The following is a 19,370-nucleotide window of genomic DNA, read 5'->3' as shown; positions in this document are numbered from 1 at the left end:
CTGTGGACCACAAACACGCGACGCAAGATATGGCGCAGGCGTACACTCGCCCCAAGCGGCTCCCACGCAAAAAGGGCGCCTCACGAATTTGGGGGAGCGAACAGACACATAACCTATGTCTTTGAAACGCAACTTTACTCTCTCTTCTATATTTGGGGTTTTACGTGCCAAAACCACTTTCTGATTATGAGGCACGCCGTAGTGGAGGACTCCGGAAATTTTTAACCACTTGGGGTTCTTTAACGTGCACCTAAATCTAAGCACACGGGTGTTTTCGCATTTCGCCCCCATCGAAATGCGGCCGCCGTGGCCGGGATTCGATCCCGCGACCTCTCGCTCAGCAGCCCAACACCATAGCCACTGAGCAACCACGGCGTGTACTCTCTCTTCGACACAGGCTACTGTACACCGCCGGGGTCGTAAGACGCGGGGCTCGAGGTGGAGGGAGATGCCTGCGGTCAGCGAAGGGGGTCCAACCGGGGGTGGCGGCGATGCACGCACGCACGCACGCACACACACACACACACACACACACACACACACACACACACACACACACACACACACACACACACACACACACACACACACACACACACACACACACACACACACACACACACACACACATATATATATATATATATATATATATATATATATATATATATATATATATATATATATATATATATATATATATATATATATATATATACAATACTGCGGACTCATGGTCCAAGCAGGGTGGTCGATACAAATGCAAGAAATACAAAAGAAAAAACAGCAACGAAAAAAGCAACAATAACACAGGCTCAGAACGGTTATTTCACAGTTTGACCACTTGTTTTGATAAAGCAGTTTCATTCACTAATGGTTCTCGGGAAATAAGAAAAAAATATGTCTGTGCGAGCAAAATATGGTGTTAGGGCGTTTTTACTGTGGTGTTGGGTGGGCATGCTAGTGAAGGGTGACAAATATGTTGATGCATCTAGCGCTAGTTTGTTTTGCAAAAGTTGGAAAAGAAATTCTAATCTTAACTTTTGCCTTCGTGCCTGTTATACGGGAATGCCATTTGCTTGTATTAAATCAGAAGGTGAATCTAATGCTGAAAATCTGTTAAAAATAAACCTTACGGCCTTTCTCTGAATACGTTCAAGACAATCAATGTTGCGCTTAGTATGAGGATCCCATACAATGCACGCATATTCCAGTCTTGGCCGCACAAGATCAGTATAGCAGAGCAGCTTAACATTAGGGGGAGCAGTTTTAAGTTTATGTTTACGAACAAAAAGTTTGCGGAAGGCAGATGAACAAACATTATCCATATGAAGATTCCAAGACAGGTTTGAAGTGAGTGTTACACCGAGATAATTATAGCAATTTACTTCTTGTAATGGCGAAGACCCTAATATGTAGGTATATGACAGCGGATATTTTTGGCGAGTTACTGGAAGGGAGACACATTTGCTCGTGTTAAGGGTCACTCCCCATTTTATACACCATTCATGTATATTGTCCCGACTAGTGTTTGGATCGTTGTAATTGTTAGTGTAACTGATTCCTTTAAACAAAACACAATCGTCAGCAAACAATCGTATTTCTACACCAGGGCGAACAACATCAACAATATCATTAATATACAATATAAAGAGAAAATGGCCTAACACGCTGCTCTGAGGTACACCGGATGTGCCCGGAAGACAGCCCGAGTGTTGACCCGCTACATCAACGTATTTGCGATTACTCAAGTAGGCTGAAATCCAGTCAACAAGTATTTGTGGAATGCCTATTGCTTCAAGTTTGAAAATGAGTTTACTATGGGGAATGTTATCGAAGGCTTTGCAAAAATCTAAGAAAAGCATGTCTATCCTATCGTGTCTACCGAGGGTCAATGCCAGAGAATGAAATAATGTGACGAGTTGAGTTACGGTGGATAGTCCTTTCCGAAATCTGTGCTGATATTTGGTCACTATGCAGCGTTCCTCGAGGAGCTTTGTTATACTAGTAGCTATGATATGTTCAATAATTTTACAGCGAAGTTAGTGAAATAGGACGGTAATTTTCTAGTGTCAGGCGGTCTCCCTTTTTAAAGATGGGTAGAATTCGGGCTGTCCTCCAATCATTGGGTAGTTGTGAAGTCAGCAAAGAAGTGCGAAAAATAATAACCAAAAATTTAGCAAGAGGTAAAGCGTATCGTCGTAGGAATACGTTTGGGATATTGTCAGGACCACACGATGTTTTGTTTTGAAACTTTAGTAACATAGATACCACAACAGGATAAGAAATTAAGGGTGCACCTGTATGTGAAAAGACTGTCGTGTTACATGCACAGTTTGAAACGGAAGTGTTAAACACGCTCTGGAAGTATTCATTGAAATACTTGGCAATGGCTCTCTGATCCGTGACATATGTGATACCGGTTTTTTTCGTTTCGCCGAGATAATTCCAGATTTTACCGGGGTCACTTTTGATAAAGTTAGGCAAGGAAGTGCTGGAGTAACACTCTCTCGAGCTGCGCACAGCTTGAGCGAGATTGTTCTGCGCATCATATATCAAATCCGTCGGTGCCTGTCGTTTTTAAATCGCTTAACTTTGCGTTTCATCTGAATAATGGCGCGAGTTATCCAAGGTGTTTGTTTGTTAATCTTTTTGGACTTGGTTGGGACAAAGTTATCTAAGCAGAAACGACACATTTCTTTGAACCATGTCCAGAGTACGCTGACATGTGCATCATCAAAATTGGTGACGCATGTTTCCATATGTTCAATTATGCATTCATCGTTAGCCCTGGAGTAGTCTTTAATGTGACGAACTAATAGATAGATAGATAGATAGATAGATAGATAGATAGATAGATAGATAGATAGATAGATAGATAGATAGATAGATAGATAGATAGATATCGCACCAGTTGCATCGCCCCCACGCCGACACTGTGACTATTTAAATAAACAAATCAATAAAATTGTCCAATGGCCGGATTCGAAGAGACCTCTAGCACAGAATCCCTATACTGTAAGCATTACGTCGTTCATGTTTTCCCCCCCACAAAGATGTGACTCATAAACACGTAGTTTCGGCAGGTATCAATCAGGAAAATATTTTTGAAATTAATTACCGCGTAATCGTACGTCAAAATGTGGGTCGATGTCGAAAATAACTTAGTCTAACGATCTAAGGCGATCCCGAAGATAATGTAGGCTAAAATTTTGAGTCCATACCGAAGATAGTGCAGTAAAAACATTTGAGAGTGCGACGATCCTCCTACTTCCCTCAAATGTGGGATGGCGTGTAGCTCTTCGCACTGACTGCGCCCCTATCTCATTCCCGATTCGCCCAAGAAGGCTGTGTTTCATCCACTTCAAATACAGGTTTATTCGCCTTACCACTTTTCCCTTTGCGTGAAGAGAAGGAGAAGAACCCGGCAACTGCGAAAGCAGTTGTGGTCCAAGCCGTATCATATTAAAGGGAACGTCTGGGTGCAAACGTGCGCGCCGATTGAGAACGGAGAACGATACGTACGAGGCCCGCATCGTCTACCAACTGCTTCTGGTCCAAACCAGGGGACTCGCTGAAGTTATCTTCCAACGGCGTAGCTCGGCGGCGAGATGAAAACCTTTCGCTACTTTTATGCGTTGCATATTGCAATCACTCAGTTCAGCCCTTGGGCGCGGCCGGGCAGCCACCATTGAGGGTATGAGCCATTGTTCAGTGCTGCGCGTCTCATATGTGGGTCCATTCTCTTTTAAGTTTGCTATGTTTGTTATTAAGTTGCTTCTATTTTTATGCGTTGCATATTGCAATCACTCAGTTCAGCCCTTGGGCGCGGCCGGGCAGCCACCATTGACCTTTAGCGCAACCACGTGACGTGACGTCACGACAGCCGGTGGAAAAGCTGGGCCCCAACTCGCGCAATGTGCAATGCATTCTTGGCTTAACCAAGCTAAGCCTGGCCATTTTTGAAGATCCACGGGCTTTAGTGCACATGAGCGCTTGGTCACTCGGTATTTTCATAATTCACGGGTTTTTCTCTGTTCGGCCAGAGAAAATGAAGACGCCGTATGTACCTCGCTGGAGACATCTCATTTTCACGCCTCTTATGATGTTTTACGACTCCCTGATTGAAACCTTGACAATTAGAGCATCAATCAAAAAGTTAACTATATATATATATATATATATATTGACACGTGTACTTATCTTTATCGGGCGACCTCGTTTCGCCGCTTAAGAAATGTAATCGCACAGCGCGGCACGCGCCTGCATGTATCCGAAGTTTCTGGAAAGTTATCGATGCTTCTACCCGGCTGTCTGTTGTCGCCGAACCTTGTGTTATCTAATTTCATCGCGTGACGCGAATGGTGCAGAACTTTGTGGAAGGCACGCGGGCCCGAACGATTAGTCTGGAACATTCGACGACTGCTGTATAAAAGCCGCCGCGCTTTACCCGCTGATAAGATTTTCGACGATCGCCGAGCGTGTTCGCCGCTATTGTTGTGCTTTATAAGTGTAGCCTGTGTTGTGGGCTACGTGGAGGCAATATGAAGCTGTCGGCCGAACCAGTGTGTACGGAATGTTCTAGGACGCCATTCCCGGCGAATTCGAGCGCAGTAGTCTTCGTCACGGCGGTCAGTGTGGATTGCTCCTGGCGTCGTCTGCTAGTTATCAGTTATCAGCGTACTGCGTTGGCTTCTCGCCACTGCTGTGCCATTTTCAGGGCGCACTCATAAAGGCTTGTGGGCACTTCTTTGACAATGGACTCCGGCATTTGGCCTTCAGCTACGGTGTCTGCACTGAGTAGTGTGTCTGTTCGGCGCGTGCTGCGTGTTCGGTCGCCCACTCCATTTGCCACAAACATGACGATTTTGTTGCTGCCCAGCGAGTTAAGCATATCATGATGCCATCCTCAGGAAACTAGGAGGTCACTGCGGTGCATTAATGCATGCACTGCTTTAGCGGCATTGCAGCAAAATGTGATCTGGATCGTCTGATAGAAGGACGGACAAAATTAGTGAGCGAAACAAAATTACGTAGCCTTGTGCCGCTGTACTGACCTTCGCATACGCTTTAATTAAAATGGATTACTTCCATCGTGACAAAGCTTACCCCTGCATGTTAATCAGCTCAGCGTAACCCTTTCTTTCATTGCTCCTACCGTGAATAGCGTGCACATACCATGGGCAAGATTCGTCCAGCGATGAGAATTATTGTTGTCACGTAAGAAAAACAGGTGACAACCTTTTTTTAGATCACTGTTTTCAATATATTCTGTTCTGTAAGCGGGTCATATGTATTGAAAACAAAAAAGAATTGATAAGTTAAGGTTTGCTGGTAATTGACCGACTAAGTAGCTGGAACCGCTAAGCACAAAAAGAAAGAAAAAAGAAAGGCTGGGAGAGGGCAGACGTATAAAGGCGGAATGTTCACAGGCTTTTCTGCATTTGTTAATATAGTATTGCTGTATTGTTACGCTGATAAAGTAATGTTTTACGAGTGGTTTCCGGTAGTCGGAAAGCGCATTGAACAGACATAGTATTATGCTAACCTAAACGAGCAGAAATTTTTTCTGCATTAGAAAGTGATAATGAGATTTATTTAAAAGAAAATATAGTGCAAAGCTTGCTTGACAATTGGGAACGATAGCGCGTGGTGCCCCACTAATGTTCAAGGTAAACAGCTTGTCAGCAAAATAACGAGACTTTTCTTGTGAGAAAATGTTTTACTTATGCAACACCATTTAGCTGGAATTATGAGCGAACTGCGAAATTCGCATTCAACTACAACGCCGCTTAGCCAACGCGAAATTTTGCGAATGAGCTCTGCAATCGTGCTCCATTTACAAAGCTGCGTAGACATCTCATTTACTCGCTTGGTGCGGTCTTTTATGACTGAATCATGAGATCGTTTCCCTGTCCGCGAGAGATTAGATCATACGAAAAAAAAAGAATACATATATATATGAATATACTATATAATTATGATATTTTAGTTGCCAAAGTCATATGATTATTAGGCACGTAGGGGATTACTGGGTATTAATTTTGACCACCCGGGGTTCATTACCGTGCACCTGAATCTAAGTACAAATGAGTGTGTTAGCATTTCGCCCCCATTAAAACGCGGCCGCCGCGGAAGAGGTCGATTGAGTGACCTGGAGCTTAGCAGCGCAATGCCATAGCCACTGTGCTATGACATCGGGCGGTTATATGGAAGATACATTTAATTTAGTTGTTTTCTTAACGTGGGTAATAATAAAAGCAAAACTAGGAATATATACAGACAATAATTCGAGAGCGCCGTGCTACGCGAGCACGCAGTCAAAGTGCGAGCAAAAGCAGGAAAATTAAGCTATTCTAGCCGGAGCGTAAGAAGACAACAAAGGCGATCGAGTCTCCCGTCTGACGTCACGAGAGTGCCGTTCGCAGCGGTGCCATCGGTTGCGCACGAGGCTGAGACATGTTTTCATTTCGCAGATATATTCGCTGGCGCCGACGATGCACGTTGCAAATGGAGCGAAGTGTGCTGCGACTGCCTCGATAATCTGGGGATCGCGTAAGCCAGAGCGTGGGTGACGCGTGGGCGCGATTCACAGCAGCCGCCACCGACAGACCTCCCAGACGACGCGTGCTACTCTGGCGCCATCTGGCAGCCATCGTCGCCGCACTACGCTTTACTTCTCGTGCTTTCGCCATACCCTCCTCCTTCGCTTTGTTCCTTCACTCGGTTACGCCGACGCTTATTGGCGGATGATCATCACTACTGTGAACAATAGGTACTTGGTTTTTCGCGGAAAATGATGCATCTTTTTAAAAGTTTGGTGCATGACAGTTGACACACTATGTATGTATGTATGTATGTATGTATGTATGTATGTATGTATGTATGTATGTATGTATGTATGTATGTATGTATGTATGTATGTATGTATGTATGTATGTATGTATGTATGTATGTATGTATGTATGTATGTATGTATGTATGTATGTATGTATGTATGTATGTATGTATGTATGTATGTATGTATGTATGTATGTATGTATGTATGTATGTATGTATGTATGTATGTATGTATGTATGTATGTATGTATGTATGTACGTACTACGTTGTAGTGTTTCTTTGTTGGAGTAAAGCAAATTCGCTAAGTACATCGATTTAACTCAGATACAGTTCATAGTGCAGCGCGTCGCGTGCAGGATAGTCGAAATTTTAGATGGGGAACATATCTATCATACTTAAGCCGACACAGTCCCCTGCTCGCAATCTTAATCACTGAAGCAAAAATGAACCGAGCGCTAGCCTTCCTCAACAAACGTCGCAAAATCAAGTCAGTACAGTGTTCACGGCAATAAATATATACGAAGTTATAATCATCGGGCTCGCATTGTGCAGTGCTGTTGCATTAACAAGACATCGTGATGAGCTATGCGTAATTTATGCACATTAAAGTACGTACCGATATGTTTTGGATACCATTGGCTCCAACAGCTGTCGAATCTGCGTGATTTTTTCCTCGTGAGCTATTCAACTGCATGTCTGTGTTTTACGCACACCCACCTAACCCCCCAATTCACCGCAGGAGGAGCCAGACACCACCCCAACATTTTTTCGAAACATTGTTTCGTTGTTTCTCCTGTTATTTCTCCTGCGAAGGATGTAATGCCAAGTGCCGGAGGAGTGGTAACATACATAAGGACAAACACAAATAATTGACAGACTCAATTGTAGTTGACGTACACGTAATGTGAAGCATAGAATAATGTAACTGTTTGGAGCGGACAGTAAGGTGGCGATTATATGCTGCAGGTGTTTGTATTTATAATAAGTAAGGTATAATGTTTCCAATGGGAAGACATAATATTGGAAACAAACTAAAACCCAACATGGCACATACCCAGTACCACCAGACCACCTATACCCAGTGGCAAACTCAGTTCACGACCTTCCTTATCCTTTTTTATTTATTTTCCTTGCTTTTTCTCTTCGCCCCTTGTAATATTCCGTCTTTCATTTCCCCTTACCCTTCCCCCAGTGCAGGGCAGTAAACCAGAGTGCTATCGGTTAATCACCCTGCCTTTCCCATCCCGTATATATATATATATATATATATATATATATATATATATATATATATATATATATATATATATATATATATATATATATATATATCAGTGGCATTACACACATACAAACACCCTGTGGTATTACAAGGTGATAAAAGCAGTCAGTGACCATCCTTGTGCATATTAATTGTAAGAAGTGAAGTTCCAAAGCCTGAATTCGAAAAATGTAAAGTGTTAGCAGAAAACATCCACAAGATTATCCGGGGATTAAAAAAGCACATAGAATATCAATATTGAAAGAGAAATATGACAGTGCACCATCTGTTTTGCCATCTGTTCTGCCATCGACAAGGAAATTGCATATTCATCGGCAAACCTATGATCATACTCGTCTACTGCACCCATTGGGGGAGGGGGCGTCCTTGAGTAAGAATGGCCAAACCTGTATTTTTTATGTTTTTCATGTATTTTATTTCTTTGACAATTCGCTCTAGCGCATTTAAATTCCTGTTAACCGATGCTTTCATGCTAATTAATCCCATATAACACTTTTTACCACAGTACATACGCTGGGGCAGTAGGCGTACGACCTCTTACTCGGACTGAGCGACTCGGTGAAGACAAAGCGCAGTCCACGATGAGGTTGATCACACACACAGGGGATTAAGAGGAAATAAATACGGCTAATGGCAATGTACAAATAAGGGAAAGTACATAATAATCTCTCTCTCTCTCTCTCTCCCTCTCTCTATACATATATATATATATATATATATATATATATATATATATATATATATATATATATATATATATATATATATATACTCCCAGGGTTCTACTAGTACGCATAGATATCCAAGAAAGTGGATGGGGAAACAGCTCCGCGGTAGCTCAATTGGTGGAGCATCGCACGCGAAATGCGAAGGGTTCGGTTCCCACCTGCGGCAAGTTGTGTTTTCGTCCACTTTAATTTCCATAAATTTATCGTTTCTGCATTCCATTTATTAGGCACAAGTAATTTCCCCAATGTTATACTTGGTGTCAGTGTTTGTTGGCTTCTCATGATATGACTAATAAAAATCGGGCCCCTCGGTTAACCCCCTTTCTTCTCGCTCATTTTATATATATATATATATATATATATATATATATATATATATATATATATATATATATATATATATATATATATATATATATATATATATATATATATATATATGAGCGAGAAGAAAGAAAACCAAGGAGCCGAATTTTTATTAGCCTTATCATAAGAAGCCAACAATGACACCAAGGACAGCATAGGGGAAATTATTCATAGTTCTTAATTGAATGAAAGAAATTATCAATAAACGAAAATGAAACTGGATAAAAAAAGTCGCAGTTTCGCTCGAAAGGCGCAGCATCGACTGCGATAGCAAATTGTTGTACAGCTATACGAAGTAAGGATATTAATTTTATCGGCCGTACGAACTTGTAAATAGTCATACTAACTAAATTAACAAGCATGGTGTCCTGCACCCAAAAGCAAACATGAACACACCTCACTCCATGACCGCGGAAAGTCGCTCTCAAATGCTAGAGTTAAGAAGCGCGGCTGCAGCAGCGTGTGAATTGACCTTCGCACTGCATCTCGCATCAACGCGAACTAAACCGAGCAAATACAGCGCACGGCGGACTCTGTGCCCGTCGCAGATGAATTTCAATATATAGCGGCCCGGGTGGGCGCGCGCGGTAACCCGCGCCGCCCCCTTGTTTTCGTAGCGCTCCTTCAAAACCAGAATCCAGAATCCTGGATAAAGGCCTGGTGTACAATATGTGGTGTTTTAGATACCCATGAGAAAATTGGATACTTCATTGCATAGTGAGCTACATTGCCGCAGAGCACGCTTTACAGGAGAATATACGTTGGCTTGGACTACGGCACGCAAGCTGCGGTATTTTCAGATCACTCATCACACTGTTTCCACAGATTCGCAGGCCTCCATAAAGGCTTGTGCCCGGCTGGACTCGCGCAATGGCGCTGTTCGCACAATAAATCGGGTGATGCGAATCGCCGAGGAGGCTGGCCACACTGTCTGTCTCGCATGGATACCAGGCCACGCTGGGGTAGCTGGCAACCGAATGGCCGACTCTCTGGCAAGGGAGACTCTTTCCTACCCTTCACAGACTCGGCCATAAGTGCCTGACGACCCACATGCAATCGACCCGGACAATGTTCTGGCAGAGGCTAAGGCAACTCGAAGGGCTGCGCTCTGGAAGTCCCAGAAAATTTTACGTCTTTGCCAAGGAAGTTTACCCGTGCTGAAGCCATACGTTTGCGACGCAGCGTCGTGGAGACAGGAGTGACACCAGTCCGCCGCGCTAGGATGCGCCTCCGGACCTGGCAATCAGCCACTTGCGGTTCCTGTCCAAGGAACCAGCTGCTGGATCAGCAACATATACTCTGGGGCTGCTCGGCGATCACCTACTCTGAGGCCTCAGGATTTGGACGCCTGTCGACTGCCCACTGCTTCGCCTGAGAGCCGGCGCCTCATATTCCAGTCATTATTTCAATCTCTACAAGGCTAAAAAAATGATCAATAATATCTGGACTGACCTCCTCCATTGCCCCTCTCGCGCCCTCATGGATCCACTTAGTGGGGACGGAAAATTTGTATGGTTATTTCAATAAACGTTTTAACAACCACAACAGAACCAGTTTGGTCGTACTACCATATCGTCGTACTCATGGTGAGTGGCACTGTACATACTGGCATTATCATGTCACCTACTTTCAGCCAGATGCTGAATAGGCGCGCAAGGAGAGACTTAAAGAGAAAATGAAGCAGATTCACTGCAATTTTTGCGTACGGAGAGTTTAACGCATATTCCCCCTAAAAGAAATTTACAAAATAGAATGAACTGCTTTAAAGGATGACAGGATTTATACAGTAAATGTGTATGCTAAACGCAGTAATTAAAAAAGTTGATTGGTTATTTATGTTTGTCAGTGAAATGATTACTGTAACTTAACGCGGAAAGTACGTAGAGTCGCGTGCAATACGACTTGCAAAACCCTTGTTCGTGGTCGAAGGGGCTCCAGGGCTGCGCGGTGGCTTTGACATGCGAAATAGCAGTTTAATAAATACCACTATTTGAAGCTGTGTTTAGGCCTGGAACTTACCCTGTGTCTACGCAGCCGTACAGTCTTGGAGCCCCTTCGACCAGGGGCACCAGTGTTGCAGGTCATATTGCACATGACTGTACGTATGCCCGTCTTAATTCCAATGCCAAGGCGTTGTTACGCTATCTACGTAAGCAATTAGAAAAAAGCGTGATTCAACCTCCGGTTGAAGTCGATGAAAGACAAAGACTTCCTGAGCTAGTTGGGGGTGAAATAGGGACGTAGTAACTGCGCACGGCGCTCTATCACGCCAGCCATCATATCAGAGGAGTAGGAGGAGCGTCGGAGTCTTAAATGTTTTGGCTGCCCTGTCTTCGGGGTCAGCATACATTATGAGAGTGCACATCGTTCAGTATCGGCTTACATTCTTAGACTTCACTACTTTCTGGATTGGCCCACATAATGACGTGTGATCACATTTTAATTAACTTTAAATAGTAATTTCGTGGGTTTTAGATGCCACAATTAGGATGATTGTGACGCACACGGTTGTGAAGGAAAAGCGTTCGTTGCGTAGGATCTCAAGCACTTCTGGGCTTGAGACCCTCTGTTCGAATCCTTCGGCCAGGCAATTTTATCGATTTATTTATTTTAAAGACTGCCACTTTCGCCCTAAGAGGGAACCATTCACAGCGATAGCAAGGTTTAGCGGTTGTGCTTGGAATCCTCGGACAGTGTTCAAAGTCATACGCGGGTGCGCGACATCTTGGTGCGACGCAGCACTTGTGGCGACTCCTGCTGGATAGAAGTAACAGCGCCCTGCGAGCTACGAAACGTCTGACAACACTGGCATGATGAAGAGCGCCTCCAGTGGGTTTGCACGCGCCGCACAACGACGGTGCACGAGGCGAGACCGACGGGAAACCGTCGGCGTTCGGGAGACGCACCAAGCGTCTCCACGCGCTGGCTTGTATGCGCGAAATTCTTAAGGATGCTCTATTCTGCCTATTGAGCAATCCTGTGTTCCGTAATGGTTAGAGAAGCCGGCTTTTGCGTGCGCCTATCGAGCCATGTAGATGGAGAATTTCTCCCCATACGTGGGCCGATCCCGAAGATAGCGCAATACCGGGCCGACCCGCGGCGGACGTGAAGCAGGCTTTAAGCACTCCGGCAACTTGCAAAAATAAGTTGAATATCTTAGGTCCAAATATAACAGATACTAGACTTTGACCCGCGTCGGCCATGTGTACGTTCGCGTCGCCCTCTCTTTGTCGGCGTTCCGAGCGCTTGCGTATCGCCTTTCCTTTTCTTCTGCTCTCCCGTGGTGGCGGTCTTGTAAGCGTGCTTCCCGCCAGGACCACGAAGCGGAAAGAAATGCGAACCGCCCATGTGGACCCGGTCCCGCAGACTTGGAACGTTTCACTGGAGCAACGGCCAGGGTGTTGTTGGCCTGTGTTGTGTGTGACCGCTTGTGGTTTTCGAGTGACGTCACAAGTATTACTGAACTGCAGGACGTCGACCAACGCAGCATCGCCTTGGCTGTGGTGAAGCACTGCAGTGCGTGCCCTCGGAGTGCGTGGTGTGCGTGTCTGTTATACGCACCGGGATTCGTTAGCAAAAAGTATCGCGCCGCGTTTTGCAACAATACATGGGTATGTATACTCCCCGGTGCCTCATCATCTTCGTTTGACGGTAATGAACAGTTCACCATCAAGGGGCCCACATACGCAGGTTCGCTGGTCATCCACCTTCGCAGAGTGGAATGGCACTGAATTTTTATAAAGAACGCCAGCATTTATATATCCCGTCCAGAAAAGGCATGTGTGCACAAATCATGTACTTACATGATCATAGTCAAAAGGCTATCTCTTTTTCTCGCAATGCAAGAGAGGGCACGCTTACACGTGATTGTGTCATCTACGTGTATAGATGTAGATGACACAATGAAGTCTAGGAATGTAAATGACACAATCACGTGTAATCGTGCCCCATGTTGCGTTACCAGAAAAAGAAATAGCCTTTTGACTATGATTGTGTAATGTACATTTATTTGGTGGCACGCATGCATATATTCTGGGCTGGATATAGAAAGGCTGGCGTTCTTAAAATAAAAATTGAGTTGGCAGTTTGCGGTTGTTCTGCGGTATTTCGTTCTCTGTGTGTCCTTGTTTCAGGCGCGCAGAACCGAATTCTGGGGTTTTACGTGCCAAAACCAAAATTTGATTATGAGGCACAGGCTTTTTGAGCATAGTTATAGATGTGGTAACTCAAAAAAACTTCGCGTTCACCAACAACTCTGAAGCCGAAGAAATTCCTTTATGCAAAGCACAGAAATATAAATAAATGTGCAGTCATAAATGAAAGTCGCAGTCTCGCCCGAAATGCGAAGCATCGATTGCGATAGCAAATTAATCGACAGCTATACGAAGTAAGGAGGCTAGTTTTATCGGCGGCATGACCTTGTAAACATAGGCACACTATCTAAATTAACAAGCACAGTGGCACGCGCGCACGAACAAACATGAACATATCTCACTCGATGATCGCGGAAATTCGCTATCAAAACGCTGGAGTGTGGAAGCCCGTAAGCAGGAGCGAGCGAATGGACCTTCATGCTGTCTCTCACTTCAACGCAAACTAAGCGGCGAGAACATAGCGCACACGAAGCTATCGGCCCTCGGTGTGCCTAGACTCTTAGTACTTTGTGTCTGTCGCAGATCGCTTTCAAGATAGAGCCCGCGCGGCCGTACCATACGCAGCAGCCGCCGGAGTAGAGCACCGCCCCCCTCTCTCTCCTTCCCCGGAGCTTTGCGCGTGACGGAAGGCGGCGCGCTTCCTACCTGCTTGTCTCATTCGCGCGAGCGAGATTGAGCCACCATGGTCGGCTCAGCTTCGCCCGCTCAAATCGCACATACAGCATAAGGCGCTCGGGGACGATGTTATCGACCTTGGACTTTATACGGAACATCACGGCACCAACGACGGCAGAAATGCGCCTGGAGTGTCAATATAATTGCTATCGCAATAATAAGTTAAAACCACGGCCTCTACTCGCTGTTCTTCTTCCCTCAATATGCTCAAGCCTGTTTAAGTGCAGTCCAAAATCGCGGAGTCGGCCTTTTGTGACAGAGAAGGAAATGATAACGATGAGGGTTGGTACAATGTAACTAGCAGTAAAAATACACGAACTCGGTAATGTCTCAATAATAGAATAAGCACCGACTATCTCAACTTTGTTCTCTAGCGGCGATGGCGTAACAGAACTGTTTGTTAGCCTTGTTGGTATTTGCCGACGTCTATGTTTCTTTTTTGTGTGTGTGTCTTAATTTGTGGCAAAAAAAAAAAGATGGTATAACTGCGACGAACATTGTTCTTACGAGCGCGAAAGAAACTTTGCGAGTGCGCGGCTCCTGCTTCATGCCCGTGTTTCGAAATGTTTTGGTTGTCTGGGGATCTCCGAGCAGTGACCGAAAGGGCCGCGGTCGACGAAGATTCTGAGCCCGAACCACGGGCGCGTGCATGCCGCGGATGGGCTCCCGGCGATCACCGAAAGTGACCGCGCGCAATCTTAACGGCCGCACTGACACGAGCGCATGCTCGCGCCGACCCACGGCATATATACATATATACGCAGTTTGCATACGTAAAACAGCTCTTGCGACGTCGGTCGCCTTGGCGAAGCTGTTAATGGCCGCCTTTCGCCGCTGGGCCTTGTGCGAGGCGGATCGGCTGTTTATTCTTCGCTCGCCGCGGGCAGAGGCAGTCCGAAATGGCTCAACGCCGTTCCGAGCCATTAGAGGAACACAACTGCGTACCTCACTGCCGCGTCGTTCTCTTTCTTTTCCGTTTCTTTAAAGAGGATTTGAGGGAGGGGGGAGCGGGGGGAGGGGTTACGACGACCGGCTTGCTTTGATTGCAGCCTCTCTCGGTACTGCCGCGCTTTTCGCACCCTGCGTGGCACGCGCGATCGCCCACGCCGTGCTTGCTCCGAGGTTCACGTAATCCTGGACGGGGCTTTTCAGACCGCATCCAGACCATCATCGCTTATGTCCGCCACGGCATTGCATTCTGTGGTACTACACTCAAGAGTATACAACGAGATTTCAGGCGTGCTTTCGTATTCACTGTTGCGATAGCCACAGAACAAGCACAGTGAAAATGGAGCATGGACAAGACACCTGAAACAAACGCTAACTTCCAACTAACGTAGGAAGCCCGCGGCGACTAAAACTTTGGACACATGCGCAGAAACCTATAAAACCACCCGCGAAAATAAAATCTATGCGCCAGCGTTGCATTACCGCTAGTTTCTACTCTGCAACTATGAATTTTGCTTCTTCCCTCGGTCATCTATATATATATATATATATATATATATATATATATATATATATATATATATATATATAATATGTATATTTATTTATTTATTTATTTACAGGATACTGCCGGCCTTAGTCTTAGGCCTTGGGCAGGAGTGGACAGTGCGATATACAGATGAACAAAACAAAAATTAACAGCAAAAATCATTACAAGAGTTCAATACATTGCAATAGACATATTCCATGATCCGCAGAAGCCGTACAGAGCATTCCAACGAAACAAGAATTCAATAAATTGCAATAGACATATTCCATGATCCGCACAAGCCGTACAGAGCATTCCAACGAAAAAAGCATTACAAAATTTCAATATATTTTAAAATACGGATATTCGCTGAGCCGCAAAAGCTGTACAGAACATAATGATAACAACGGGATATTGATAACGAGGAGTCGCATTCATACTGGTATGCTGAAAGACATCGCGCATGCTCGTTAGGTTGAGCAGCAAGAAATCTACAAATAGCAATGACAGGAAAGCGAAAATAGCACTTCCGTATATTGTAAATCAAAGAGGAAAAAGAAAAATTACATTCATACATACATATATATATATAACATCGTCTAAATGCTATTCAGCTGGTTGCAGAATGACTGGACGGTCGGGCATTCCACTGTACTCGCAGAGAGTGCGTTCCACTCACCTATCGTACGAGGAAAAAATGTGTTTTTAAATACGTTTGTTCTGCAAGAAAATTCCTTTATTTTCTTCTGATGATTAGATCGTGTTGCACGCCTAGTAACTAAAGTAATATACATATCCTTATCTATCCCCAGCATATCATGGTAAAGTAAATACATGTATTTCAGACGGTCTCTATATCGCCTTAATTTTAATGTTTCCAGGTTAATTTCGTTAATAAGAACTGTCGGAGATACGTGCCAGCTATAACAGTTAAACACGAATCTAACAGATTTTCTTTGAATATTTTCCAATTGAGTAATGTTCTTCAGGGTGTATGGGTCCCACACTACCGAGGCGTACTCAAGAATTGGCCTAATATAAGTTTTGTACGCTAAAAGACGGATTTCTTGTGTGGACTGTCGGAGCGACCTCCTCAAGTAACCAAGTTGGCGCATTGCCTTTCTTGAAATATAAGATATGTGATCGTTCCATCTAAGGTCGGATGAAATTACGAGGCCTAAGTATCTGTAGCTACGAACCGTAGATATATTATTACCACTGAAGCTGTAAGAAAATTTTAAGGGGTGGCGTTTTCGTGTTACTGACATAGCAACCGTTTTCTTTGCATTAATATTCATTTGCCATGTGGCACACCACGCTTCTACCTTGGCTAGTGAAGAATTCAAGCGGACCTGATCATTTACGCTATTAACTTCTTGATATAGTATACCGTCGTCTGCAAATAAACGTATTTTCACGTTTACTTCTTTTATTAAGTCATTGACAAAGATTAGAAAGAAAAGAGGCCCAAGGACGGACCCCTGTGGAATGCCCGATCGAACCGGTGCTGATCCAGAAAGTGCGCCGTCAATAAACACACTTTGCCGCCTTAACGACAGATACGCTGAAATCCATGAAATCAAAGAATCATTTTTAAGTATTGTTTGTAGCTTTAACAGCAGTTTAGTGTGAGACACACGGTCGAATGCTTTTTCGAAATCTATGAATATTAAATCAATTTGGCCCTGTTTATCTAGAACTGCTGCGAGTTCGTGGAGAGTTTCCAGTAGCTGTGTTGTTGTAGACAGTCCCTTCCGAAACCCATGCTGCCTAGGATCAATGATATTGTTGTCATTAAGAAAGACTGAAATATGTTTAAATATAATATGCTCAAGGGTTTTTGCACATGTGGGTAACAATGAAATTGGTCTGTATGAAGTGATAAGCGACCTGTTTTCTGATTTGGGTATCGGGGTAACCTTTGCGTACTTCCAGTCATCCGGAACTTCCGCACGCGATAAAGACTTGCTAAATATGATGCACAGATATTTTGAGCACCACTCGGCATATCTCACGAGAAAGGCAGTAGGTATGCCGTCCATTCCAGGCGATTTCTTTGTATTCAAATTTAACAAGAGAGATAAAATGCCTTCTTCGGTCACTGAGATATCTGCAATTGGCGGGCAATCAACTGGTAGGTAGCTTGGTTTACGACCGTCGTCATCAGTAAATACCGAACAGAAAAATTGATTGAAAGACTTTGCTATCAAACTTTTATCAGTTATGGTATCCCCGTCGATGCAGAAACTAGACAAGGGTTGCTTTTTCGAAGAAAAATGACGCCAGAACTTTGCCGGGGAGGACAGCAGAAAATTCTTCAAAGATACACTTTGATAGTATTCCTTTGCTTTTTTAATGCTTGCCTTTAGTTGCAGACGTATGTTGGAAAGTTTACTGGCATTGTCCTCTGTGGTACACTGACGGTGCTGTTTTCTTATTCGTTTAGCCTTCGTATATATATATATATATATATATATATATATATATATATATATATATATATATATATATATATATATATATATATATATATATATATTTGCTCTTTCTTGAAGTCAACATAAATATGTGTCTCACCTTTTCACAGGACCACGAATGCTCCTCGTATTTGCACGTTTCAACGCGACAGCGTTAAGGGCCCCGTGTCGCAAAAAATCCGATGTCGGCGTCGGACGTCGCTTGGCGAAATATCATACCGAACCACAACCACGCAGGCCCTCCACGCGGAGCAGATGCATTATTGAACTAATTGAATTCTTCAAAGTAGGATACGTCAGAAAAATCGCAAAGTACGAGCTAAATACAACCTACAGACATGATAGCGTCGGAGTTTAATTTGAATATACCAGCAAACATTATTCGGTTACGCGGAAGTTCAAACGCACAAACCCCTTTACCGAGCGGCGCGGCCCTCTCTCTTCGTTGCAACGCCACCCACCATCGCGCTCGTCTCCACGCATCCGCAAGAAAGCCGCGGTTGCCGGAAAGCGTGACAAGCAGTTAGGGGATCTTTGAAGCCTATCGCGTTCCACTCTTAAAGGCGAAGCTTAAGCATCCTCCAAATTTTCGAAGGAAATGATGGAGTAGAAAAAGCAAGACGCTATATACAAAAAAATATAATCTGGATCGGGCGCGTGATAATCGCAGCATTGACGTAATGCGCGCGGTCGTATTGGACAGCATGGTGCACTTCCGCGACGCACATATTTCCAGCTGCGCAAAAGCAACTCTGTAAGCCGCCAAATATGTGCTGTAAATAAGTCGCAAGAACGGAAAACGCCTCGAACATGAGCACTTACAATTCGCAGCAGTGTCGAGAAGCACCATGTTAAACACTTCAGCCCATTGGAGTAATAGTGTGTTGATAGCTGTGGCGCATACAGGGTGCTTAGAAAGAAGAGTGCACAACGGAGCAGCAGCGTTCAATACCAACCATAGTTTGAGAGGTAGCTCTGTAGAAGCTACGCGCTTGTAGCACCCCTTGAAGCGTATGCAGCGAGAATCCTACACCCGTAGCGCGCTGTTCCTGCAGCAGATAATGCAGAGCCGAGCTAGTTTATAAGGAATGCTTTGTCATTAGATTCCAGTTCTATTCGAATCTTATCATCGATCGTAGCGGTAACTCTGGTAGGGCGCCATGGACTCGCGTTAATCGCTAAGACTGATGAAATACATGCAAAAGAGTGCTATAGTTTCGACTAGTAAATTGCATCGTACTTTTCGGACCATAGTTCCTGTAACAGTATATTGTTTTCAACCACTAAATCGAGCGCTGCCCAGTTCGAACATTTTTCTTCCTAATCACCCTGCGCCCATGTATGTGCTGATCGTACGTATACGCAGGAAG

At 44.3% G+C, this 19,370-nt stretch overlaps 1 pseudogene; it reads right to left on the bottom strand.

Annotated features, from left to right (window-relative positions):
- Nucleotides 1-12,268: 12,268 nt before the first annotated feature.
- Nucleotides 12,269-12,424, bottom strand: LOC135903990 (U2 spliceosomal RNA; annotated as a pseudogene).
- Between the last annotated feature and the right edge of the window lie 6,946 nt (nt 12,425-19,370).

The sequence above is a fragment of the Dermacentor albipictus genome, chromosome 1 (genome assembly GCF_038994185.2).
Source record: "Dermacentor albipictus isolate Rhodes 1998 colony chromosome 1, USDA_Dalb.pri_finalv2, whole genome shotgun sequence".
NCBI lineage: Eukaryota > Metazoa > Arthropoda > Arachnida > Ixodida > Ixodidae > Dermacentor > Dermacentor albipictus.
Note: the sequence above shows the minus strand (reverse complement) of the source record. Positions and strands in the feature narration are given on the sequence as shown.